The following is a 26,880-nucleotide window of genomic DNA, read 5'->3' as shown; positions in this document are numbered from 1 at the left end:
AACCCGGGAGGCGGAGCTTGCAGTGAGCCGAGATCGCGCCACTGCACTCCAGCCTGGGCCACAGAGCGAGATTCCGTCTCAAAAAAAAGGAGTTCATTTCTGCTTACTCAGAATTCATTATAGAGAGTAGCTTGTCATTGCTCTATGTCCATTTGTTGTAGGCAAAACCTCAATTCACAATTTATTTTAACATAACCAGTCCAAAGAAAGGTCAGAGAGGTATTTTTTGTAGCTTTGAGTTTTATGTATTTTATATAGTTAGAAACTTTTCTCCTAGTCATCATAGTGGGGAAAGGCGAGGTCAGACTTCCGAAGTCTTGTGCTGGAAAGTTTTTGGTCTTTCTCTTCACTCACAAAGGCAGTCATTACAGGACACTATGGGTTGTGCTTGGAAAACTTCTGTATAAACCTCAGTCTTGGGTTGGTCACTTCTCTGCTTGCTTATGATGAGCTATTCCGTTTGTTTGGTGCATAGTAGACTGGTCCTGTTTGTCAGTATCATTTTCTTACGGTTTACAGCTATGGTGCACCATTTAAAATGATGGTTTTCAGTATCCTAATTGTATTATATGTCCTTTGTACATTCTCAGCATGATGTTTTTCCAGCGTTTTCTACAGTAGCTGTTCTTTGCTCAACCCCATCTAATCGACTGGTGCAAAGGTGATCATTGTTTCTAACTGGATGCCCTGGTCAGCTTTGAAAACTCTCTTAGCAATGACTTATATTTAAGCATAGGTCACTGATTACATTGGTCAAAGTAGTATCTATGAAGTTAAGAACACTGAGACTTCAGAACTAGTAGTCAAAACCTCACTGTTCACAATGCAGGGAAGTTTCTCCAGCAGGTGTTAATAGGTTTACTACAAAGAAAGCGTTATGTCTGTGGTCAAATCTCTCAAAGACTTCTGATGTACATTCCTATCAAACACTCTGAGTCTTATAGTAAAGAAACATCTAACTGTGTTTAACTCACACTTTCAAACTTATTTGAGCCTGAAACATTTTTATCACTGGCATATCTAATCACATCCAGTTTGGGAAAGGCAAGTGTAGAACATTTGAGATGATCTTTAGAACTTGTTAAAAGGAGGATTTCTTAAAAATCCAGGAATGTGGTGTGATGCTGAGTCCTCAAAGCCTCCCTGTGTTTCCATAACATAGATAAAAGAAGACTGGACATTTCACAGAATCCTGTTTTACTTACCTAGTGATCGAAAGAGGTAAATTATGTGAGGGACTGTCCTATGCAAAAAAGGAGCAACACAAATGTGAGTTATTCAGTGATTATGGTAACCAAGTTGACTGCAGCTTTGTTACTCAAAATGTGGCCCATGAAAGCAGAGCATTGCAATCACCTGAGTGCCTGTTAGAAATGCAGTCTCAGGCCCTAATCCAGACTCTTTATCTAAAGCTGCATTGTAGCAAAATGTGATTCCTATGCAGGTTCAAGTCTGAAAAGCATTGATTGCAGCCTTTTGCATTCTTCCTCTTCCTGACATATCTTAAGCTCATTTCTTCTACCTCCTTTCTCTTGCTGCCTACCCCAACTGGAATTCTTTGCAATACTTCTCTTCCTGGAAATTCATAATCTTTACCATTCACTTCCATCGAAATTTTGTTCCTCTTTTCCTTCTCTGAATTCTAACATTATATGTGGTTTATTTTATGCCAATATTATGCCTGGACCTCAGAAATTTATCAGAAGACCACAGTAAACTTTAGAAAAATTTAAAAATTCCATAAGTTGTTCAACACTGTTGTTTTCATCTCTTTCCTGCTGTAACAAAATGGATAATTTATAGAGAAAAGTTTATTTAGATCATGGTTCCGGAGGTTAGGAAGTCCAAATGGCACTGGCATCTGGCAAGTGGCATCCCATGGTGGAAGGGTGGAAAGTGGGATTGCCCATGAGATAGAGACAGAAATAGGGGCTGAACTTAGGCTTTTATCAGAAGCCCACTCTTGTGATAATTGACTCACTTCCAATGTACTTGCATTAATCCATTCATGACGGCAGAGCCCTTATATTTTCTTTATAGTGTTAACTTCTTAAATAAAGGCTCCATCTTCCAATACCCTTACAATGGCAATTGAATTTCAACATGAGTTTTTGTGGGGACATTCAAAACATAGGAACTGTCAATTAGTTTTCCAAAGTCAGTCTCTCTAGGTCTTTAGTTATAGGAAGGGACAGGGTATAGGGCTGGGTGTGTTAATAATCCCTTTCCATTTAATAAAGTTGCTGGGAGTTAAAAGTCTAAGTTCTGCCTATACAAAAAATAACATTATCACAATAGTTTAATATCGGATGAGATTGGGCACGTGCAGATTGGTGTGGCTATAGACACAATAGTTTCAGATATCAGACTGTCAGAACCATACAGTGATAGCCAAAATAAGCACCAAAAACCCATGTACAGATTTCTCTAGCAAAGACGCTTCCTTAGCGGTGCCACTGCTCCACAAACTCCAGCGGGGTTGAGGTGTTGCTGGGGTTTGGTAGCCACATTGCTTGTAAAGACACTGTACCTGCTCCTTCCAGTCTCCCTAGGATAAAGTTTTAAGAATATCATAATGAGAAATTTTAGGCTACATATAGATTTTTCCACTGTAGGTAGATGAAATCACGTATTCTGGTTAGACATTACATAAAACTTCTGAGATTTGAACATGCTTTCTTTAGACAAATTAATGTAATTTTTGATGATCTAATATTCTGCATGTTTCTGGAGGAAGCAATTAAAGACAAATTTAAATTCTGACAAAGATTTATTCAACTTGTTCTTTGGTGGGAAAGGGGAGCTGAATAAAATTTCAGTGATTCAAAACTCATAATTTTCCTTGTTCCAAGTAAATAATGAGTTTCTAGATAACAGAATTCAAAAAAATTCCTGTTAAGTTTTCCCTTAATACTGTCACAAATATCTATGCATGGCCAGTAAAAAATGTAGCCTTAATATATTAAAAGATGAATCATGTAAAAGGGAAGTGAAAATGACAAATATGGGGAAAAATGTGATACAAAGAAGTGCATTATGTGTTTAGTCGAGAAACCATGAAAACTTCTGTGAAAAAACTAAGGGCATGAGATCACTAACTCAACATTTTAAATCCCTCAGTGCTGAATTTTCATGGTTTGCAAGCAATCTGAAGGGCATTCAGGCTTCTAGGAAGAAGTTTTGCAACTTTGAATTTTTGCCTGTCTCTTGGCCTTAATAGAGCAATTTAAAAATACAGTATCAAGGGAACTCAGCCTGCCTCTAAATTGAGGAATAATATTCTGCCTTTACAAGCCTGTGACATCACATATCTTCTTACTTTACAAAAGCTCAAATTCACTGAGCATTAAGATGTTAAGAACCTAGTTATGCACAGAAAACATGAGTTGTTTTTCTAATTTTCCAAAGTGATTGGCTCTGAAACTCCAGAACAGCGTTGTCCAAAACAACTTTCTGTGATAGGCTGGGCACAGTGGCTCATGCTTGTAATCCCAGCACTTTGGGAGGCCAAAATGGGTGTATCACCTGAGGTTAGGAGTTCGAGACCAACCTGGCCAACATGGGGAAACCCTGTCTCTACTAAAAATACAAAAATTAACTGGGGTTGGTGGTGTATCCCTGTAGTTCTAACTATTCGGGAGGCTGAAGCAGGAGAATCGCTTGAACTCGGGAGGCAGAGGTTGCAGTGAGCCAAGATTATGAAACTGCACTCCAGCCTGGGCAACAGAGTGAGACTCTGTCTCAAAAAAAAAAAAAAAAAACCTTTCTCTATAATGATGAACATTTTCTATGTATACGCTGTCCAATGTGGTGGCCACTACCAAATGAATGTTTATTTTTTTAAAACTTTAATTAATTAAAATTTAAGTTTAAATAGCTACATGTGGCCAGTGGCTACACAGTTGGATAATGCAACCTTAGGAATATTTTCTTAATGGTGTTAACATAAAATTTAAAGCATTATTTTTGTCTTAATACTATTTTCTAGTTTATGTATATAGAAAAAAACCCTTTAATACCTTAGATGAGAACAAATTTTTAGTGCCATTCCTTAGAGATGATTTTCTTGGAAATAGTGATGTAAGTGGTCCATTAGATGATGTTATATGAGTCATAGAAATGCTTGATATAAAGTCCAAAATATCCTCACACATGTGGTCTGTGAGGCAAGTTTCTATATAGAAAAAAGATGGAGGAAATTATGAGCACAGGGAAGGAGGTGAAATCGTTGCTGGTGCCATACGTCTAGATCTTCTCTTTTCTATTGTGATTTATGTTCTTTCTAGATGACTTTACTGAGCCCTTTGATTTATTTTGTGATAAATAAAAAGATGAAATATTTTATCCTTTTCTGATGTTTAAAATCTGAGATCAGTCTAAATAAGGAGACCCATTTTTTTGAGGCACACGCTGCCTACCTGTCATCATACCACTGGCCAAGCCTTTAGATAATGAACTAGTACATGTGATAGCCTCCACAATGCTCCCTTTGAGCTCTTTATTTTTTAAATGTCTTGCTAATGGAGTTTCTTAAAACTATTTTTTCTTGGAGTATTTCCTTCAGGATTGGTTTACATACCATACAGGAAACCAGTTTCATGACTTGATAATTGTGCTTTGGTTATATAACCAATTTTTTGAAAGGGCTGGACTTAGGAGGCCAAGAAGAAATCAGTCTTGTTCTTTCAAACCCCCTTTTGGGTTTCTTTCATGTCTATGGATAAATTCGTCTTAAAGATCCCATTTTCAGATATTAAACAGTCCAGCCCATGGGAAAACAATATTCACCTGTAATATGAAGTTGGATCTTTACCTAACCTAACATCATATATAAAAATTAACTCAAGGTGGATCAAAGATCCATATGTAAAACCTAAAATTATGTAAATCTTAGAAAAAACAGAGGGCAAAAGTTTCACAACATTGGATTTGAAAATGATCTTTTGGTGGCTATTATACCTAAGGCAAAGACCGTAAAAGAAGAAATAAACAAATTGGGCTTCATGAAAAAATTTTAGAATTGGACATCAAAGAAAATATCAACTGGCTAAAAAGACACCCCATGGAATGGGAGAAAACATTTGCACTCATAGAAGGGATTGATTAGTATCCAGAATATATAGAGAACTCCTAAAACTCAATAACAGCAAATGACCTGATTCAAATGGGCAAAGAACTTGAATAGGCATTTCTTCAAAGAAGATATATAAATGGTCAATAAGCATGCAAAAAGATGTTCAACATTACCAGTCACTAGAGAGATACAAATCAAAACTAAAAGGAGATATCGCTTGAGTAAGTAAGCTATGTGATCAGATGACTGCTTATGAGCTTTGCTTAGCGACCTCATCTGATGGAGAGTCTCCTATAGCCTCTCCTTTAGGGGTTGCTTTGCCCTGTCAGGCAGATGCCTTCTATATGGTCCTTTCAAGTCTTCCCAACATGGTTACCTTCCATAGTCTCCATTTAACCCCTAGAGCACTCAGCACCTGGCCTCAGACAGAGTCTGAGGGTGTAGGCAGCTTCTCTTCACTTTGCTTAGAAGGGAGCTCTAGCCAGCCTCTCATTAGACTTTGTCAGGTGAGAATCAGGCACCTGTCCTGTGTCCCTGTAAGTCCAGGAAACTCTAGTTCCTCTCAGGGCCCATGCTGTTGCTGAGGCCCAGAACCAGCACCAGCTGGCTAGGCATGGGGGATGATGGGAAGGGTGTGGAAGTGCTAAACTGTCTTACTCCCTTCCTGCCAGACACCCCAATCTCTATAAGCAGTTATTCTCAAGACTCTCATTTGGCATGCACTATGGACGGAACGCGTGTCCCCCGCCCCGCCTAAATTCATATGCTGAAACTGTAATCCCTAAGATGATGGTATTAGGAGGTGGAGACTTTGGGAGGTAATTAGGTGGAGCCCTCATGATGGGACTGGTGCCCTTTTAAGAGACGTGAGAGAGCTTGTTTCCTCTTTCTCCACCATGTGAGGACATAAGAACTGATTCAGCCTGCACCTGGGTCTTGTACTTCCAGCATCCAGAACTGGGAGAAATACATTTCTGTTGCTTAAGCCACTCAGCCTATGATATTTTTGTTATAACAGTCTGAACTAAGGCAATATAAGAATAGGAGAGAAGTGCTCCAGCTGGTTTCCCGGGGGAGGGGGCGGTGGGGGGGTGGTGGTGGAACAAACATACAAATAAATCTCTATTAATCTTTGTACTTCTCCTGAATGGAAACTGAAGGAAGGTGAAGTAGATGAGGTTCAAGTCACCTCTTAGCAAATCATGCACAGATATTCTAACACTCTCTTTAGGTTTTGAAACATGGTACACCATGATAATTCCACCAAACTAATTAATTGTCTCTGGTTGGAGAAATCTCAAAATTGTGAGGTACATGATTTAGAAAGAACAAGGAATATAAATACATTTAAAATATTTTTCCTAACTCTCCGTACTAAAATGCAAAAAAAAAAACGAATATTCATCTTCTCTTAAGCATGAATCACCTCAGAATAGCCCATGATGCTCACTAATATGTGCAAATACCTTCATGGGATTTAGATATATTTACATTTCAATTATAGAATTAAGATGATTTTGGAAAACAGACATTGAAACGTGGAAAAGTTGGTCTCTCATGCAAAAGAGCTGATCTCCTCTTTTTGGCAATATCCCACCTACCTTTCCCCTGCAACTCCCTGCATTCTTGCTCCTGCCACACATGGAGGCATAGATACGTGCTCACATACAGAGACATATACACAGACACACATACAGACACATATGTATACACACAGACACACACACAGATACTTAGACACACCTGTGTATGGGAAAACAAGCCCTTAGTCTTTCCGCTTCCTATTTGTCCCGTGACCCTTCTTCTGTACCATATACTCCATTTCAATCTTCCAATGCCATTTACCATGTTCTGGATCTCCCGTGCCTTGTAAATCCTGACAACATTTGTGGGTCTTTCGTCCCAGGCCTTTGGGCTTTACTTTCTACTCACTGCCAAGAAAAATTCCTGATGGTGTTCTTGGTGGTGGGGAAAAAAAAAGACATTCTTATGTGATATCTCTCAGGCACCAAATGTACACCTGACAGGCAAGTGGCCTTTGGAAATTTACTGTGTGAATCCACAAGATTGCTTCTAATGACCATAGAAGAGGTACTTAGGGAATGTCAGAACCTTCTTTGCTCTCTTCAATTCGCACCACATAGACAAGCTTATAAAGAATTCCTTCTAGGAGGTTATTTGACATCTATTGAATTAGTTTTGGGGGTTCAGCCAAAAATAAGGTAACGGAAAAATTTTCACACCCTATTACATAGTAGATACTGTCCAGATTTAATATATGATGTTTCTACTATTTGCAAGTAGAATTATTTATCGGTAAGTCCTAAGTGGCTTTTTAAAAATGACGAGAGTTTCATGGAGACTAAAGCTTTCACACAAGTTTAATTTTGAAGTTTTTCATTATTTTCTTTGTCTTCATTAGTCTTTAAGCAGCAAGTTCTCATTATAAACTAAACTATGCAAAGCATGTAATATACAAGACATTCCTCCCACTCCCTTGCAGCCAGGGGCATCCATGAACTTAGTAAAGATTGTTTCATCAGAAATGCAAAGAGTCAATTCTTGGCCTTTGGCTGCGTAAAAGAACCTTGAATCCTCCCAATTTTTGTTCAGCACTTTCATTGGTTAATTCCTACTCATTAAAAAAAAAATCACTTAATTGAGGTAAGACTGCTATACAAAAAGCCATACCTAATTAATGTGTACAACTTAATGAGTTTGGAGATTAGTACATACCCATGAAACCATCACCACAGTCTATGGCACAAACCTATTCATCACCTCTGAAAGTTTCCATCTATCCTCTTCATTTATTATATTTTTGGTGATAAGAATCCTTAACATGAAATCTACTCTTAGTAGGTTTGTAAGTGTACAATACAATATTGTTAGGTTATGCAACATAAAAAATACCACTCATTCGTCATCACTTGGCTCTGGCCTTATCTCTCCATAATACCTTTGCCAGTTTCTACTAAGTTCTCATATTTTGACTTGATAGTGTTAATGCATACCTTTATCTCAGTACTTCATACACACCTTGAAATTATCCATGTTACCTCTTAGTCCTTACAATGTTCTCGGAAGAAACTGTCTTATTCATCTTTGTTACCCCTTTTCCAAAGTGCCTATTACATAGTAGGTGCTCAATAAATGTTTATTGAATAGAGAGAAATAGGTAAGATTAGGATCTATTTCTGATCACATTTTACAGGCAGGAAAACTAACGCTATCCAGGAATGGGCAAACTATTTCAGTAAAGGGCCAGAGAGAAAATATTTTATGCTTTGTTGGCCATCTGGACTCTTTCACAACTACTTAACTCTGCTGTTGTAGCGGGACAGCAGCCATAGACGATCTGTAAATGACTGGGTGTGGCTGCGTTCCAATGAAACTTTATTTACAAAAACAGATGGCACACAGATTTGTGTCTAGGGTTCTAGTTTGCAGCTTCTCCTGTACTAAACTAAGAGTGGTTTACTGACTTAGTTTCACATCTAGAGTGTATTTGTGTATGGCAGAACTCAAAGTCTTTTTACATAGTTGAATGATAGTATGTTGTGGTGGAATAGGAATCTTCTCAATAGTTTGCTAGTGGTTTAAAGATCTGATGTTCAATCAAAGATGTGTAATTTACTACTAAGAGGAAGCAAGTTAAGCCTCTCTAATTCTAATGTACTTGTGAGTGGGAAGATGCAATGAATATCAGCTGTTCAACAAAATAGTGCATGCTTAAGAACAATCTGTTCCCCATGGTCTCCTAGGTCATCAAGAGAATGGACTCTTTAATGGACAAGAATTATGTGTTCAATAAAATGGTAACATTGGCTCTGCCTGTCAAAGGAAGTGTTCATTATTCACAGGTGTATATTTATCAGCATCCTCCTGAGTTGATGCCTGTTTCCCCACCATTTCTTGGCATTAAAGACTTCCTCTGGTAGGTCTATCTCCTCACAGGGTTCCATGTGGTCCGGGCTGGATCTTTGCGTATGTGGCTCTTCCCACCAGGATGGAGGGGTGTTAGGGGATAGATTCCAAGATCTCCAAGGTCCCAAGCAGTCCTCAAATTTATTAGCTTTTATCTCCTTTCAAATGCATCTTTTCCATGCAAGCCACTTCTGACTTGGAACATTTTCTAAGTTTAAATTAGCTCTTTCTTCTCTGACCTCAAGTTGCTGGAGTATATATGGCAGGATTATCTTGGCTATTAATCTGTTCTCTGTGTAATTCCCTCTCCTTCTGTTTCTTACCTTCAGTGAACCCAGGGGCACCCGTAGACTAATTACACATTGATCTAAGCATTTCAGATGCTTGCTTGTAAAGACTACCTGAACCTGAGGCTGAGACCATGAGGAGAAGATGGAAGGGGGGGGGGGGTGATTGGGATATGAGAGAAAAGTGTGGAGGCAACAGATTTTTCAGAGTGAAGCCAGGAAGTGGAAGGAGGACCAGGAAGTAGAATAGGACCAGGAACTGAAAGGAGTGCCAGGAAGTGGAAGAAGGGCCAGGAAGTAGAAGGAGGGCCAGGAAGTGGAAGGAGTCAATGCCACACTGTGCTTGAAATCAACTTGCCCTCAGTGACTCAATGCCCGTGGACAACACACCATCTAAAAGTGTTGGGTCCTTATTTGTCCCCTGAACAGAAGGTAGGCTTTTTGGTTGCCTTGTCAGGGCAGAAAGCGTAAAAGAAAAACATGGTGTCCTGGCCTAGATGCAACTGATTGAAACAGCTGGGAATTTCCCTGTGCGATTGAACAACTCTCGACCTACCACTGCTGTTACACACACTGCTTCACCTCTAATGGTTGTTATTTCTCATGGATTAGTCTTGTTTTTAGTTACTATTTTATGAAGAAATTCCTTCCTCTCAAAGTGGATAGAATAAGATCAACCTCACAGAGTTATTGTGGGGATTAAATAAGAGGACATGTGGGCCGGGCACAGTGGGCTCATGTCTGTAATCCCAGTATTTTGGGAGACTGAGGTAGTGGAACCCTTGAGGTCAGGAGTTTGAGACCAGCCTGGCCAACATGGCGATACCTCGTCTCTACTAAAAATACAAAAATTAGCTGGGCATGGTGGTGCATGCCAGTAATCCCAGCTATTCGGGAGGCAAAGGCAGGGGAATTGTTTGAACCTAGAAGGCAGAGGCTGCAGTGAGCCAAGATTGAGCCATTGCACTCCAGCCTGGGTAACAGAGTAAGACTCTGTCAAAAAAAAAAAAAAAAAAAAAAAATGCGTGAAATGCCTCTGAAATTATTATGATATTCCAAAATAAAGAATTGTTATATGTTAAAAGCTCCCTGAGGATCAAGTTTTGGACTCCTCTCATCTCACATAATGACTCATATGACAGCATATCATCAAGATACGGTTTATGAGATTTTCCTGGAATTACATCATATTGATGACACAGTTATGTGTCTTTGCAATTACAAAATTCCTCCTACATTGAAGGTTGTTATTCTCCCTTCATGATTCAGTTCAAATGCCTTCTTCTCTGTAACGCCTTTGTCAACATCCCACTTCCTCCAGTCTCCCCACTGTTCTGCTCATAATTCTCCTATCCACATCACATTGTGTAATGATTGTTTATTTACATGTCTGATTATCCTGCTAGTTTGTGAGCACTTGGAGACGAGAAAACACACAACCCATATTTTATTCATGTCTGTATGCCCGACGTGTGCACCAGCTGACAGCATAAACGCTCCGTGTGTATCAATATTTCCTAACTGTAAAGTTGAGAATAGCCCTTCAGCTTTGGGGTTTTGCTGATGTTCTCAGTGAAACCCAAGTTTGAAACTCTAATAAACATATTTGACTATTTCTTGGGCCTATAAATGCAGCCTGGAACTAAAGACATATGGTCTACTATAAAAATCTTCTGAATGGTCTCTATTCCTCTATTCGTGTTTCCTTTCAATCATTCTCCAATTCCTGCCAAAGAGAATGTTCCAAAACAAATCTGTTTATTACTTTCTTAATTAAAGTCTTCAAAGTCTTCCCCTTGCTAAGGGATTAAAATTTTTTTTAGGATGGCATCCAAGACCTTACTTAACTTTATCCTTTTGGCCTTCCATGACTTATCTCTTGATGCGTCTTCTCCATTCTCCCCTCAGTCCGCCACCAATACACACAACTACCCTACACCCCTGCACTTTCCACTCCACCTACCCACTTCATAGATGCTGAATTACAAGTAATTATCTAAATGGACCACACTGCAGGAACTTCTGTAGCCATTTTCCCTCATCGTCCTGTTCTTTCATTGTTGTTGCTATTTTCTTTTTTTATCTCCCTGATTTTTTAAACCATATTTTATAGTCAGGTGAATTCTCCACTTGTTAACATTTACTGACTCTCACGGTGGTAGAGACGGATTTTTTCCCAGTGTGCCTGTGTGTGGGTGAGTTTTGTTTTATTTGCTTATTTTATTGTGAGATCATTTTCAGCAGGGGTTGATTCGCTTCCCATTCCCAGGTAGTAGAAGTACCAGTTTTGCCAGTTTCCTAGTGGCTTTTTGGGTCCTAGACCAACTCTATGTTAACGTCCCAACTTGGCATTTTGATAGCATGGGCACAATATAAATTAGAGCCTTACATGCTTGTGTGCCTTAGGTTTGGAATTTCTCATTTTTTCCCTACTGAGTCGCGAGTACATGGCAAACTTCCTCGCTACTTCTCTAGGCTTTTGGGTGGAGTATTTCTAGTTCCCTTTTCGCAGATGGGTCTGGCTAAATGTAGAAGTTTCAGCTCTAGCTCTCCACTTCACATCTCACGTGGGGCAGTGTCCTTACCCTCTTCCTGCCTGGACATTAAAACTCAGCTGTATTGCTAAGAAGGCCTGACAACCCGGTGAGAGGCTGCTACACCAGCTCCATTTACTAGCCTGTATTTAATTTCCCTCTTCCTTGCTTAAACCTATGGGTTTGTTTCCATTTTCTTTTTTCAAGCTCAACCATTTTTCCTTATGCTGTTTTATCTAGCACATGGGAGAATTGGTGTCAGTGTAGTCCAATAGGTTGTTGGAGGGCCTCTGTGTTACCTGTTATGGGTATAACCTGCTGTGGTTATACCCATGTCCTCCTTTACATGGAACACTCTGTCGTCAAACCAACCAGACTGCAGGGCAACCTTGCTCATCTTTCATACTCAGCCGAGCATCCCCTTCTCTATTGAACTTTTTAAAACTTTTCTCCAGATTAGAATTAGTCTCTCCCTCACTGGTACTTCCACACACTGTTTAGTTTTAAACCATAAGACCCGTGACACTAGTGTGTTTACATTGTGTTCATGAATCCTTTTTCCTTCTTGAAGATTATATTTTATCTTTGTGTCCTTAGGGTCGTGCACTTTGCAGGGTCCATAACAGGCATTTAATACAAGCCAAATAAAGAATGAATGAGTGAATACGTAAAATGGGTGGATAAGAAGAAATACCATAATAGTAGGAATAATAGAATTTCATAGTTCCCCTGGGTCAGGCATGGTGGTATGCACCTGTAGTCCTTGCCACCCAGTAGGCTGAGGCAGGAGACTCACATGCACCCAGGAGTGCCAACCTGGAATAAACTGTGATTACACCACTGCACTCCAGCCTGACAACAGAGTAAGACCCTAAAAAAAGAGAGAAAAGTTCCTCTTTCTCTGTCTTTATGCTGTGTTTCTAGGCCACATCTATAAATAAATTAAGAAAGTCAAATTTAAACAAATATCCTGATAAGAAGTGAAATGTAAGATGTTTATTGAAACTAGCAACAATCACATCTCAGGCCCCCCATGTGCCAGGCACATTAAATTCACACATCTACTTTTTACAGCAACCTTTTGATGTAGGTGCTATGAATATTCTTTTCACACATGAGGGAATTGAGTCACCGAAAGGTCGAATAACTTGACCAAACTCAAAACTGGTCGAGCTAGGATTTGAGCTCAGGTAGTTAGGCTCCAGAGTCTGTATTTTGAACCGTAATATTAGATAACCTATCAATACTAATGAAGGAGACAGATGGAAGTTTCTGGGTCCATTTTTTTAAAGCAATTATTTGTGAGTTTAAAGTAAATCATTATTTTCTAATGAATACTCAGGCTCTTCTTAGAACCCTGCCATGTGGGAAGATAAAAGTCTCACTCAGTAAAATACCTCTAAATTTAACTGATAGGTTTAAAAATCCTTCCAGAATTGAATCTAGATCTCAGATGTTGTTATTTAAACACCTTTCTTTCTGATTTCCTTCCTTATTCACAGAAAAAAAAAAAAAAAGAACAAATACAGCCACCTCCTTCTGGTCTTCCTAGAAATATAAGTTGAAGCTTTATTAGAAATCATTTGGTATGCATCCCTTTTCCTTAAAATCTGGAAAGCACCACCAATATTTTGAATTTATTTTATTTTAATTTTATTTTTGGGATGTAATCTCACTCTGTCACCCAGGCTGGAGTGCAGTGGCATGATCTTGGCTCACTGCAACCTCCACCTCCTCAGCTTCAAGCGATTCTCTCACCTCAGCCTCCCAGGTAGCTGGGACTACAGGTGCCTACCACCATGCCCAGCTAATTTTTGTATTTTTAGTAGAGACGGGGTTTCCCCATGTTAGCCAGGCTGGTCTCGAACTCCTGACTTCAAGTACTCTGCCTGCCTGGGTCTCCCAAAGTGCTGGGATTGCAGGCGTGAGCCACTTGGCCAGGCCATTTTGGATATACTGATACAAAGTCACTCTGCTCATTCATTCTCTTTATCACCAACCAAGAAGTAAGAATCAAGACATACTGGATGGAACAAAGCAACAGGCTCCATCTGCCCAGTTGTTTTGACTGTCACACCTTCTGCGGGTGGTAACCACAATGCTTATACTTGTGGATGCAGAGGCCCAGTGATTCCTGCATTGCAAATATGACCTCATCTCTTATCAAAGCTCCTGTATTGGAATTTTGTGGGGAAGTGATAATCTTCCCTGAATGCAAGAGTGGGTGAAAGAATCTCAAACCACAAGACTCATTGACCATGAGCAAAATGGGAATGTGTTTTTGGAGCAGCAGCAGCTTTTTACTTAGGATTATTAAAGAATATGCTAAAGAAAGATAAGCAACTTGAACGGTTACTAAATATACCAAGCATGCATGGGGCTGAGATATGTGGGGTTATGTGCAGCTGAACAAACAAAATGGCTATTTCTGTAGGGACCCTGAGTGTGTGGCGCTTTGGGTTTGATGACGCATCTTACTATTTAAAGAAAGCTGGAGATTTATCCTATCTGAAGTCCAGAATAGATTTTTCTCTTCAAGAGAAAAGTAGTTTTTTAATGTTTGAATGGACTTTGAGTAAAATGTATCTGTCATGAAAATATCCAATAATTTACCATGCCACCAAGATGGCACAGCCTAAGAGCCATGATGAGATCAGAAGAAAATTGATATAATTGTTAGAGTACAAAGGGCTTCATTTTTTCTTTTCCTTTTTGGCAATAAACTGACTCCATTACAGTGTTAGTGAGTTTCAGAAAACGGATGGCTATTGACATGAGATTACTTGTGAAGCATAGTGTAGATCATTCAGGTGAAAAAGATTGTATTGTTTTCTTTTTAAGCCCAAAGTACTATATTTAGATCAATATTTAAACACATGGTAGAACTTATTAAAAGTAGTAAAATTGAAATGTTTGTCATTTAATGAATGATTGGCAACCCTGCTTAAGGTATCTTAGCCATGCAGGTATTTAAAAGGAAATTAGGCTCTCTGCTCTTCCAGTTTGATAGCCATATTTTCTCGTGCAGTGTCAGCCATGTCCCTGAGACACCATGGTGGAAGTGCAGGTCAGACTAAATGGATTTGGCCATATTGAGTGCCTGGTCACCAAGGCTGCTTTTAACTTTGGGCAGTAGTTATTGTCGTCATCAATGACACTTTCATTGACCTCAACTACGTGCTCTGCATATTCCAGTATGATTCCATGGCATTGTCAAGGCTGAGAATGGGAAACTTGTCATCAGTGGAAATCTTATCACCATGTTCCTGGAGGAAGATCCCACCAAAAGCAAATGGGGTGATGCCAGTGCTCATTATACTGTGGAGCCCACTGGCATCTTCACTCCCACTGCCATGGAGAAGGCTGGGGCGTACTGAGAGTGGGGAGTCTAAATGGTCATCATCTCTGCCCTCTCTGTTGATGACCCCATGTTCATGATGGGGGTGAACCATGAGAAGTTCAAAAACAGCCTCAAGATCATCAGCAATGCCTCCTGTACCACCAACTTCTTCGCCCCCCTGGCCAAGGTCATCCATGCCAACTCTGGCATCATGGAGGGACTCGTGACCACAGTCCATGCCATCACTGCCACCTACAAGACCAGGGAATGGCCCCTCTGGGAAACAGTGGTGTGATAGCCATGGGACTCTCCAGAACATCATCTGTGCATCTACTGGTGCTGCATCTACCAAGCTGAACAGGAAGCTCACCGGCATGTCCTTCTGTGTCCCCACCACTAATGTGTCGATCATGGACCTCACCTTCTATCTGGAGAAACCTGCCAAATATGATGACATCAAGAAGGTGGTGATGCAAGCATTGGAGGGCCCCTTCAAGGGCATCTTGGGCTATACTGAGCACCAGGCTCTCTCCTCCAACTTTAACAGTGACACTTATTCTTCCACTTTCCATGCTGGATCAGCATTGCGCCCAAGAACCACTTTGTCAAACTCATATCCTGCTATGACAATGAATTTGGTTACAGCAACAGGGTGGTAGGCCTCAAAGGAGTAAGGCACCCAGACTGCCAGCTCAGCGAGGGCACAAGAGGGAAAAGAGAGGCCCTCAGCTGCTGGGGAGTCCATGCCACACTCAGTCCCCCACCACAGTAAGAATCTCCCCTCCTCACTGGTTCCATGGCAAACACCCTGAAGTGGGAGGGGTCTAGGGAGCCCCACCTTGTGTACCATCAATAAAGTCTCCTGTATCCCAAAAAAGAAAAGAAATTATACTGAAAGATAGTATTTAATAGAGTTAAGATGGTTTGTGTTCATATGTGAATCAGTATCAGGCAGCGGATTTATCATTTTGGAAATTAAGCTCCTTTGTAAAAAATATCTGAGTTGTTTGTGAGTTACTGGCACTTTCTTATGAAGCTTTTCTCAGATAACTGGGAAGCCCCTTTCAATTTTGTTGTGTTCTGTGGACAGCTTTCCACCCCAAAGACTGGAAAATCTTTTCTAACCATGGGAGAAAAATTGAAGCAGAAATAGGAAGAAATACAGGTACTTTGACGAAAGGATTTTCTCACCCCAGTGCTTTCTTACTGCCTGAAATTCTAGTAGTTACAATTCTTCAAGAGTCAGATACTTGTCATAATGTGATATGGCTTGGATCTGTGTCCCCACATGAATCTTATCTTGAATTATAATCTGAATTGTAATCCCCACTTGTTGAAGGAGGGAGATAGTGGGAGATGATTGGATTATGGGGGCAGTTTCCACCATACTGTACTCATGATAGTGAGTTCTCATGAGATCTGATGGTTTCATAAGTGGCAATATCCCCTGCGTGCTCCTCTCTTTCCTGCTACCATATAATACATATCTTGCTTCCACTTCCCCTTCCGCCATGATTGTAAGTTTCCTGAGGCCTTCCCAACCATGCAGAACTGTGAGTCAATTCAACCTCTTTTGTTTATAAATTACCCAGTCTCAGGTAGTGTCTTTGTAGCACTGTGAGAACGGACTAATATACGATGACTCAGAAAGAAAAAGACATCCTTTGACCTTGAAGGGATATATTTTTAGGGGGAGATGATATAAATGGGGATCGAACAGTATCAGGATAGTTGACCTCAGTTGACCAAAGAGCCTAAGGTGAAAAACAAAAATAGTAGCTTATTTTTTAAAATAGCTAATGCTGTAGAGGAAAGCAGTAGGTAACTTGGAGAAAAGCCAGAGATAGCACGAACAGGGTCAAAATCTGGAGAAGCTCGAACCTCATATGACAGATCATAATTGTAACACAATTCCTTATTTTATACCCTGAAAATTTTCAGTTCTAAATGAAATCTCGCTGGGTAAGAATGTTTTTCAATGACTATTTTAAAGAAAAACAATCTAGTTTTGTGGTATATGGTTATAAAAGAGTTAAAGAGCAACAGTTAAGTCATATTGTTAATACTGTGGCATAGAAAATAATCTAATCTTGTCCTTTGCCCATTTCTAAATTGGATTAATTTTACTAATATATTTAACCCAATATATATAAATGTTTCATCATGTAATCAACATAAAATGTTGATGAGATTTTTACCTTTTTATTCATAATGTCTTCAAAATTCAGGATGTATTTTACGCTCAGAACGAATCTCAGTTTGAACTGGTCACATTTCAAGTGCTCAGAAGCACAGATGTAGCTGTCATATTCAACAGTACACTGCAGATAGTTCTCGTTTATAGTTGGGCATTTGGCTTTGCAGAAGTCTGAGGTCTGCATGTTTTTTTTTTCTCCTTGTAGGTGATTAGCTTTCTGATACCTGAACAATTGTTTTTTCATTCTTATAATTCAATAACTTAACAAAGATATATATAAATGTAAAGCATTCCATACTTAATTTTCGTGTTTATTCACTGTGCCAATTGAGTTCTCCTTTCAGGACTGTTACTTATTTTGTGATATATCTTTGTAATACTTATTCTACTGTTGAGTTATTTTTTTCTTCTGAGACATCCATTAACATTTGTTGGGCTCTCTATTTTTGTCCTCCATATCTAGCAGTTTCTCTATGATTCTTTAAGCACCTCATGTTTATTTGCATTACTGTGTAATTATCACAATCTTTTTTCTAAATGTAAGTATATTGATTTTGTTTTCTGCTCTTTTGATCTTATTCGTTTTTAACTTGTGATTTTAGCTTGCTTATTTTTGATGACATTATTTTGGTTCTTTGTTTTCTAAGCGTAGTGTTTTCCTGTTTCATACTACAACATTCTTTATATTCTAATTTTTGTGCTGTCATTTTGTCAAATTCGAGTGGCTATTATAAGCTTGTCCTATTACTCAAAGCTCTTTTGAGAATGTTCCTTCTTTACTGCAGTTGAGTCATATAAAAGAATAAACAACAAAAATATAAAAGATTTTTTTTAAAAAAGAAAACTAAAGAAAATGTTCCTTCTGTTTCTTGTTTGCATTAGTTTTTTTCCCCTTAAGATTAGGTTGTTTATTTGGTATCTAGCTAATGTTGGTCTTGTAAAATAAAGTGGGAAGTGTTTCCTCCTCTTCTAAGGAAGAGTTTATGTGAAATTTGTGCTATTTCTTTTTTAATGTTTGGTAGAACTGATTGGTGAAATAATTTGTCCAGGAGATATCTTTTACAGATGTTTTAAACTATCAATTCAATTTCTTTAATAGCTTTAGGACTATCCAGGTTATCTATTTCATCTTAGGTAAGCTTTGGTATTTATTGATTTTGGAGAAATTGTTCCATTTTATCTCAGTTGTCAAATATTTGTGTTATAGAGTTATTTGTAGCCTTTACATACTATCTTTTTTTCACATCCATGGGGTTTGTAGTCATGTATTCTCTTTCATTCCTGATCTTGGTAAATCAAGTCAGTCCCAAATAATAGAAATTTTCAGTTGATAGAATTCCAAGAAAATTAGATTTTATCTCAAAGTAATACAATAAGACCTCTAGATCTTGAAATCGATGTATCTCAAATTAATGTTCAAAAGGAATTTCATCATCTATCTTCCAATTCCTTCTCCTGTTACACACCATTCTTTTTCAAATGTCACTTATCCAAGACAAAAACTGGGTTACTTCACTACCCCCTTTCCATAGCCCCCCAGCTGGTGCCTTAGTTTTGTAACTTTGCCTTTTTAATATCTCTAGGAGGCATTCCATTTGCTCCAGCCTATCTGCACTGCACTGGTTCAGATTCCCTTTACTTCTGTCCAGGATTATTTCAGAAACCTCTAAATGATTTTTCTGCCTTTGGCTTTAGCTTCCTTCTAAAATATTCTCTATGTTGTAGCCAAGCCATATTTTAAAAGTATGATTCTAGGAATATTATCTTCCCCTCACTCTCATGAAAATCCTTTTGAGTTTGCCTTAGTCTTTTAGGCTGCTATAACAAAAATCCATAAACTAGGTGGCTTATAAACAACAAACATTTGTTTCACACAGTTCTGGAGCCTGAGAAGTCTACGATCAAGATGCCAACACATTCAGTGTCTGGTGAGGGTCTATTTCTGGTTCGCAGAAGACGTCCTCGAACTGTGTCCTCACATGGTGGAAGGCTCAAGCTAGCTCTCTGAAGCCTCTTTTACAAGGGCATTTATCCCATTAATGAAGTCTCTACCCTCATGACCTAATCACTCCACAAAAGGTCATACTTCCTAATACCATCATGTTGGGGGTTAGGATTTCACCATATGAATTTTGGGGGAAACAAACAGAGCATAGCAGAGGCCCTCTGCAGTAGTTGAGATAGAGAATAAACTCCCAGGCACATTTGCTGTTACTGTTTTTTGTTTGTTTGTTTGTTTGTGATCAGACCCCTGCCAGTGTCTATTTTCACATCTTGCCACTCTCTTGTTTTTGTACTCCAGCCATACTGACCCATTGCGTTTATTTCACCAAGACTTTATTCATCTCTGTGACTTTGCACAAATTGTTCTTTTTGCTCAGGGTACTCTCCCTTGTCACAGTTCCTCTTCTGAACAAGACATGCTTAAAAGATTCAAGAGTAAGCTCCTTTGGTGGCCTCTCTGACCTTCCTCATCTCAGTCCCCTGTGTACTCTCAAAATATCCTGTGTACACTGTTTGACACTTCTTATATTTTACTATTTTACTTGTCTAAGCCTGCTTCAGGCAGAGACTGTATCTTTTTCATATTTATCTTGGTACCTAGTAAGTACTCAATAATTATGGAGTGAAGATGAAATCTTCTGCATTAAGGGATATGATATTCCAACTGGAAAAGTTAAAAATTGTAATGTGAGAATAATATCTTCAATTAATTTTATTTGATTGCATATTTTCATTTTGCCCTTATAGTAACTCTGTGAATTAACAGGAATCCTCAACTTAATAAAGAAACAAAATGAGGCTTGGGAGGGTTGATAATTTTCCCAAAGTAACTCAGCTAATAAGTGGCTGAACCAGGAGTCTGGTATGTGGTTGTCTTAATTTAAAGCTGTTTTCTTCCCACTCTACATCAAGCTCAGTATTGGAGAATAAAGAGGAAGAGAACCTGAAGACATTTTAAATGTGCTCATACCCCCAGTATTAGGTAAATTACTTTTCAGGGTATAAAGGTCTCCTGGATGTGTTGTCAGAGACAGTAGGGAACTGCAGAGATGAAAGAAGCCTGGAAATGTGCAAATATTTAAAAAGTATATCTGAGAAATCCTTTTCTCAGAATTTTTTATTAGCTAGATCATTGTTGAACATTTGGAATAGAAGATGGCAATCAATCAGGACTGACATATATTTCCTTCAAATAGATCAGGTAAAGTAAACTCTGATTTTCTTTCTATTCTAAGTTTCCTAGATTGTCTGATCGCAATAAAGTAGCAGACAAAATGTTCACTTATTTGTTCTGGGACCACCCCTCCCCCACCCACCAGTTGTCATCGTTGGGCCAAAATCCACATGGAATAAGATAAAGTAACCAACAAATTCAAATGAATTAGCAAGGACCGGTCTCAAGACTGTCTACAAAAAGAATGGTCAGATCTCAACTCTAAGTCCTCAAAGGCTTCATCTTCCATGACCCAAGTGGGCGGCCTCCATCTCTATTATCATTGTATGGTGTCTCCCGCATCCTATAATGTACTTATCCTTCCATGCACCCTAAACATTTCCACAATATCCTAGCAGAGTGAAGAGGCATATTGCCTAGAAACATGGGCGTTTTCGAAGGGATAAGGGATAAGGATTTCTTCATTGTCATGACCTTTTGCACATGATTTGGTGGTGTGTCCCACTATCTGGGTCTTGTGGTTTCCTCACAGACAGTTTCTGCTGTTGTTTTTGTGGTTGGTTCCTCCTTTGGCCTTCTTATCCTTTAGATATCTGTGCAGTTCTTCATTTTCTTCTTTCCGTAAAAGTAACAATAAACAGCATAAAGGAACCCCTGGCAACCTTTATTATTGTATTATACCTGAATAAAGCCTATTTTAATAATCTTATGAGCAAGATAAAAGCGTGTGGGATGGCTACATTTGATGCTCCAGATGACTTTTTAAATAGTTGGACAATCACACAAAAAGGGCATAAACCAAGGGAGGTCAATCTTAAAAGAAGTTTCTTTAGTTCTTTTTTCTTGGACTTCTGTGAAAAATGTTATCAGAGACTTGAATATGAACATAAAAGCCACATTTATCAAATTAAAAAATTTATAATGCAAAAAGCTGCCAGCTTAGCCAAAAGAACTCTTTTTTTTTCTTTTTCTTCTTTCTTTTTTTCTTCTTCTTCTTGAAGGTAAAAATTCTAAGTAATCTTAACAGGTTGGATAACTGGCTATGAAATGGCATGAAATATGTATGTTACTATTGTCAGCTGGAAAAGAGCAATTCTACAATGATAAGATATAAGATCTGAAGATCTTTGTGGCAGCAGCTTTTGTAAAAACAAAGACATAAACAAATCAATTAATTATGAATTTGCTTTAAGACTGAAATACCACATGGTCCCCAAAAGCTGAGACAGTCACTGCAGATATTGAAGATCTGCATTCCATAAACTACATGTTTTATCTCCAATGTTCAGCTCAATGTATTGTGCTTGGTAGATTCTTAATTATTATTTGTTCAGTAGCAATTATAATGATCAGGTCTTTGCAGGAGTATTAAAATTTGTCTGTTACACTTTAATGGTCAGTTGTTAATGTGGAGTGCACACAAATTGATAGATCAGCAGGGAGGGTCTAAAAACCACATACTAGGAAGTCCAATGGAAGAATTAGGTGTGTACAGAAGAGAAGGTTAATAAGAGAGAGGCTATTTTATTATAGACTGTCTTATTCTGTCCCAAGGGAAGTATTCTGATGTTATAGGGAGGCAGGTTTAAACTCAATATTAAGAAGAGCTTTCTACAATTAATAAAAGACAATGATATAGACTTGTATTAGTTTGTTTTCACACAGCTATAAAGAGCTACCTGAGACTGGGTAATTTATAAAGAAAGCAGTTTTAATTGACTTACAGTTCCACATAGCTGGGGAGGCCTCAGGAAACTTATAATCATGGCAGAAGGTAAAGGAGAAGCAAGCACCTTCTTCACAAGGCAGCAGGAGAGAGAACAAGGTGGAAAGTGCCACACTTTAAACCATCAGATCTTGTGAGAACTCACTGTCATGAAAATACCAGAGGGAAACCCACCCCCATGGATCTAACCACTTCCCACCAGGTTCCTCTCCTGACACGTAGGGATTACAATTTGAGATGAGATTTGGGGTGGGGGGGGGCACAGAGCCAAACCATATCAGGACTATTGCATGACCAGATATTAGGCACGTTGTAGAGAAAATTTCTGTCTATATATTTAGTGTAGTGATTTAGCTTGGATGGCCTTTCCAACTCAAAGATTCTATATTGGGTAGTAAGAGTTAGTCTACTTTTTTGTAAAATAGTATCTGGGCTATATGCACTTTTTTCATTTTCAACAACACTACTAAAATATCTTTTCACAGATTAAGCCAAACAATGGGGTTTCGAATTCTTTCTTACTATATTACAGTTTTGTTTTTTACAGTTTGTTAGAGATCACTAGACAATTACATTACTAATATCCATTATTCTGTCAACATGTAGCTATGGTTTTTAAAATGCTTGAATATTTTCTGAATTTAAGAAGATTTTACAGTATTCTCGAGTATTCAGATCATTATGATTATTTGCAAAGCCAATCATATGTTTCTGTTTCTGTGTATTTTACAATTTTTTTCATGATGTAAGTGAACACTGAGAATTAAGAAGTTTTTTGGGGCCGGGCACGGTGGCTCAAGCCTGTAATCCCAGCACTTTGGGAGGCCGAGACGGGCGGATCACGAGGTCAGGAGATCGAGACCATCCTGGCTAACACGGTGAAACCCTGTCTCTACTAAAAAATACAAAAAACTAGCCGGGTGAGGTGGCGGGGTAGTCCCAGCTACTCAGGAGGCTGAGGCAGGAGAATGGAGGGAACCCGGGAGGCGAAGCTTGCAGTGAGCTGAGATCTGGCCACTGCACTCCAGCCTGGGCAATAGTTTTTATTAGATGGTGCCCAGAATATCTCAATAATGAAAAGTTGAGTATGTTGGAGTTAAACCAATTGCCTGCCCTCAATGCAGCGCTTATTTCAGTTTGCTAACAGCACCAGTCAGCAGTTTGCTATTCTGAGTGTTGACTACCACATCCCTGACATATTTTACCCTGGAATCCCAGGACTCTGTGTTTTCTGGCTATGCTCGGCCTCTCTGGCTTCTTCGCAGCTGCCTCTCCCTCATTCTCATCTTCACTGTGGCCACACCCAAAGGAAGGATTTGTAATTCTCTTCTTTGCAATTTTCTGCTTAGAGGTCTCCTCTGCTTCCATGCCTTAAATGGAGAAGCCCCAGTTCTTCACCCGTGGCCCTGCCATGAATCTCCCAGCTCCATGTGAAGTCTCTCCATTGAAATTAACAGGTCTAAAATCCACCTCATCATGTTTCTCCTCACAAGGAGACTTTGGGATCTTCTTCTCTGTTTCTGCCAGTGATTCAACCTTTCAGTCACTAAATCTCAGATATATTGTAACCACCCATTGGGTTCACCTTGCCTGCTACCTAGACAGTCTATCAAGACAGGGGGATTGCAATAGAGAAAGAATAATTTACACAGAGCCGGCTGTGTGGGGGAACCAGAGTTGCATTATTACTCGGTCTCCCTGAGCATTCGGGGATCAGAGTTTGTTTGTTTGTTTGTTTTTGAGATGGAGTCTCGTTCTGTTGCCAGGCTGGAGTGCAGTGGCCTGATCTCAGCTCACTGCAACCTCTGCCTCCCAGGTTCAAGTGATTCTCCTGCCTCAGCCTCTCGAGTAGCTGGGACTACAGATGCCTCTGCCACCACGCCCAGCTAATTTTTCTATTTCTAGTAGAGATGGGGTTTCACCATGTTGGCCAGGATGGTCTCGATCTCTTGACCTTATGATCCACCTGTCTCGACCTCCCAAAGTGCTTGGATTACAGGCTTGAGCCGCTGGGCCTGGCCCAGAGTGTTTAAGGATAATTTGGTGGGTGGGGGAAGGCCGGTGAATTGAGAGTGCTGACTGGCTGGGTAAGAGATGAAATCACGGCAAGTTGAAGCTGTCCTCTTGTGCTGTGTCAATTCCTGGGTGGGAGGCCACAAGATCAGATGAGCCAGTTCATCAGTCTGGGTGCTGCCAGCTGATCCATCAAAATGTCTGCAAAATATCAGACTAATATTTAAGAAGATTTTAATCAAGCACTAATCCTATGAGCAGTTTAGGGAGGGTCAGAATCCTATAGCCTCCAGCTGCATAAGTCCTAAAACATAATTTCAAATCTCGTGGCTAATCGATCCTATAAAGATGGTTTAGTCCCCGGGCAAGAAGGAGGTTTGTTTTGGGAAAGGGCTGTTATGGTCTTTGTTGTAAACTATAAACTAAATTCGTCCCAAAGTTAGTTCGACCTATGCCCAGGAAGGAATAAGGACAGCTTAAAGGTTAGAAGGAAGATGAAGTTGGTGACGTCAGATCTCTTTCACTGTCTCAGTCATAATTTTGCAAAGGCAGTTTCAATCTGACAGCTCCTCTTCTCCCTGCGTGGGGAGGCAGTATCCCATAATTGTTAAGAGCACACCCTCTGACTCAAGCCATCTAGGTTCAAATCCTAGCCCTTCCCTTCGCCAGTTGCTGAACTCGAACAAGTTGTTTACCCTCTTCAAGTCCCATTTTTCATATCTGTAAAATGGAGATCATAACAAACTGTAAATGTCAATGATGTCCACAGCATTGGACCAAGTGTTATGAATCTGACAGCCAAAACCTTCAGACTGGCTGTGCCATTATTTCAGTTATTCTGACACGGCTCCAATGCAATGTGGACGTCAACAAAGCATTAAAAGTGAGAGACAGATCAGTAAGCAACGTAAGCCTAATAAGAGTAAGCAACTCCCTAAGGGTGGAGTTTTAAATATGCACTAAAACTGTGGGGAAGCTAATATACTGTATTAGTTCACTAGGGCTGCCAGAATAAAGTGCCAGAAGGACGCTAGGTGACTCAGAAAACGAAAATTTGTTTTCTCACAGTTCTGAAGGCTGTGAATCTGAGATCACGGTGTCAGCAGGTTGACTTCTGAGGCCCCTCTCCCTGGCTTGTAGGTCTGTGACTTCAGATTGTCTTCCCTCTGGGTGTCTGTGTCGTAATCTTATAAGGACACCAGTCAGATTACATTAGGACCCATGCCAATAACCTCATTTTACTTTAATTACCTCTTTAAAGGCTTTATGTCTGTGAAAGCAAACTAAATACAACCTGAGAAAGATTCCCTACTTCTATATTTGAGTCCTTGTGGATGAACCGTAACCTAACTTAATAGGCAGACAAAACTGAAAACCTAACTTAGTAGTATGCACCTGTAACAATAACTAAGTCCTGGCCAATCCCAGCAGCCATACTTCAACCATTCATATACTGCTTAGTGTTTAAACTGTGTTCAAATAAGGCAAACACCAACCTGTAACCAATCCAGCCATTCTCTACCTCACTTCCAAATCCTGTACTTCATTTCTCTTTTTTTTTTTTTTTTTTGGGGGGGGGGTCTATAAATCTTCTTCCACCACATGGCTGCACTGGAGTTTTTGTGAATCTGCTGTGATTTGGGGGCTATCTGATTCGCGAAACGTTCGTTGCTCAACTGAACTCCTTTAAATTTAAATCAGCTAAAGTTTTTCTTTTATCATGTCCCAAAACAGGAACATTCTGAGGTACTAGAGGTTTGGAGTTGAACATATACATTTGGGGGAGGTTGCAGGAAGACAGTTCAGCCCATAGCATATACCTACCTGAGGTCTTAACTGGTAAACAAACAAAAAACCAACCCAGTTATAGTTTTAAATTTGTTTCTGTTTTATTTCCCATGAGGTAGTCTAAAAGAACCTGGGGGAATCCAGGTGCTTTTCAAAGCACTACTTGTGTGGTGTTTTGTCCCTGCCTCTCAGGTGGAGGGAAATGAAACTTGGACGGGCCCATTCGGTTTCTGTGATACTAGCTTTCCTCACCTTTCTTTGGGAGAGTGATTTTGAAACTGCGGGCTAGAAAAGACTTTCGGATTATATGTGAGCTATGCTCTCTCTCTGGCACTCCTACTACGCTTTGTGATTGTGAAAAGGAGTGATTCAAAATCTAAGCTGTTAGAACTCTAAATTATTTTGAACCATAAGGAAATGTGAATTATGGAGCCTGTCAGAAGACATGCAGTGTAAACTAGGCAGCTGTGAACTTTTTGTAATATTTTTGATTGTCTGAATTGTCTTTTCCCTTACCTACATTATTTTGTAAAATGTTGTAAATGGTTGTAGGACATGCGACAGGTGTAGCACGCCTGCTTGGTCACCCCAAAGCTCAGCTCTCTAGGGGGAACATACAGGCAGGTGCAGAGGCCAGCATAAGCACTTCTGGGCTCCTGTCCCACGGTAGAGTCTAGGGGTTGGCTCTCTGTGACTCCTGAAACCCATGTGGGCATGTGTTACAAAGCTCTTTCAGATTCATTGTCTGCAGACAGCTTGTGTGTTAATCAGCTTAATGGACCCTCTGCGTTATTGTAAGGGCAGGGGGCCAGTGTG

The 26,880-nt window shown here is 39.6% G+C and overlaps 1 protein-coding gene and 1 pseudogene across 1 annotated transcript in view; both read left to right on the top strand.

The window, feature by feature from the left end:
* BACH1 (BTB and CNC homology 1, basic leucine zipper transcription factor 1) overlaps nt 1–26,880 on the top strand; it is a 151,677-nt gene that overhangs the window by 12,389 nt on the left and 112,408 nt on the right. The gene's annotated exons all lie outside the window — the stretch shown is intronic.
* On the top strand, nt 14,875–15,934 carry LOC105500846 (annotated as a pseudogene).

This window comes from Colobus angolensis, unplaced genomic scaffold (genome assembly GCF_000951035.1).
Source record: "Colobus angolensis palliatus isolate OR3802 unplaced genomic scaffold, Cang.pa_1.0 Scaffold69, whole genome shotgun sequence".
Lineage (NCBI taxonomy): Eukaryota > Metazoa > Chordata > Mammalia > Primates > Cercopithecidae > Colobus > Colobus angolensis.
The sequence above is the reverse complement of the archived record's forward strand: the minus strand, read 5'-3'. Positions and strand labels throughout refer to the sequence as shown.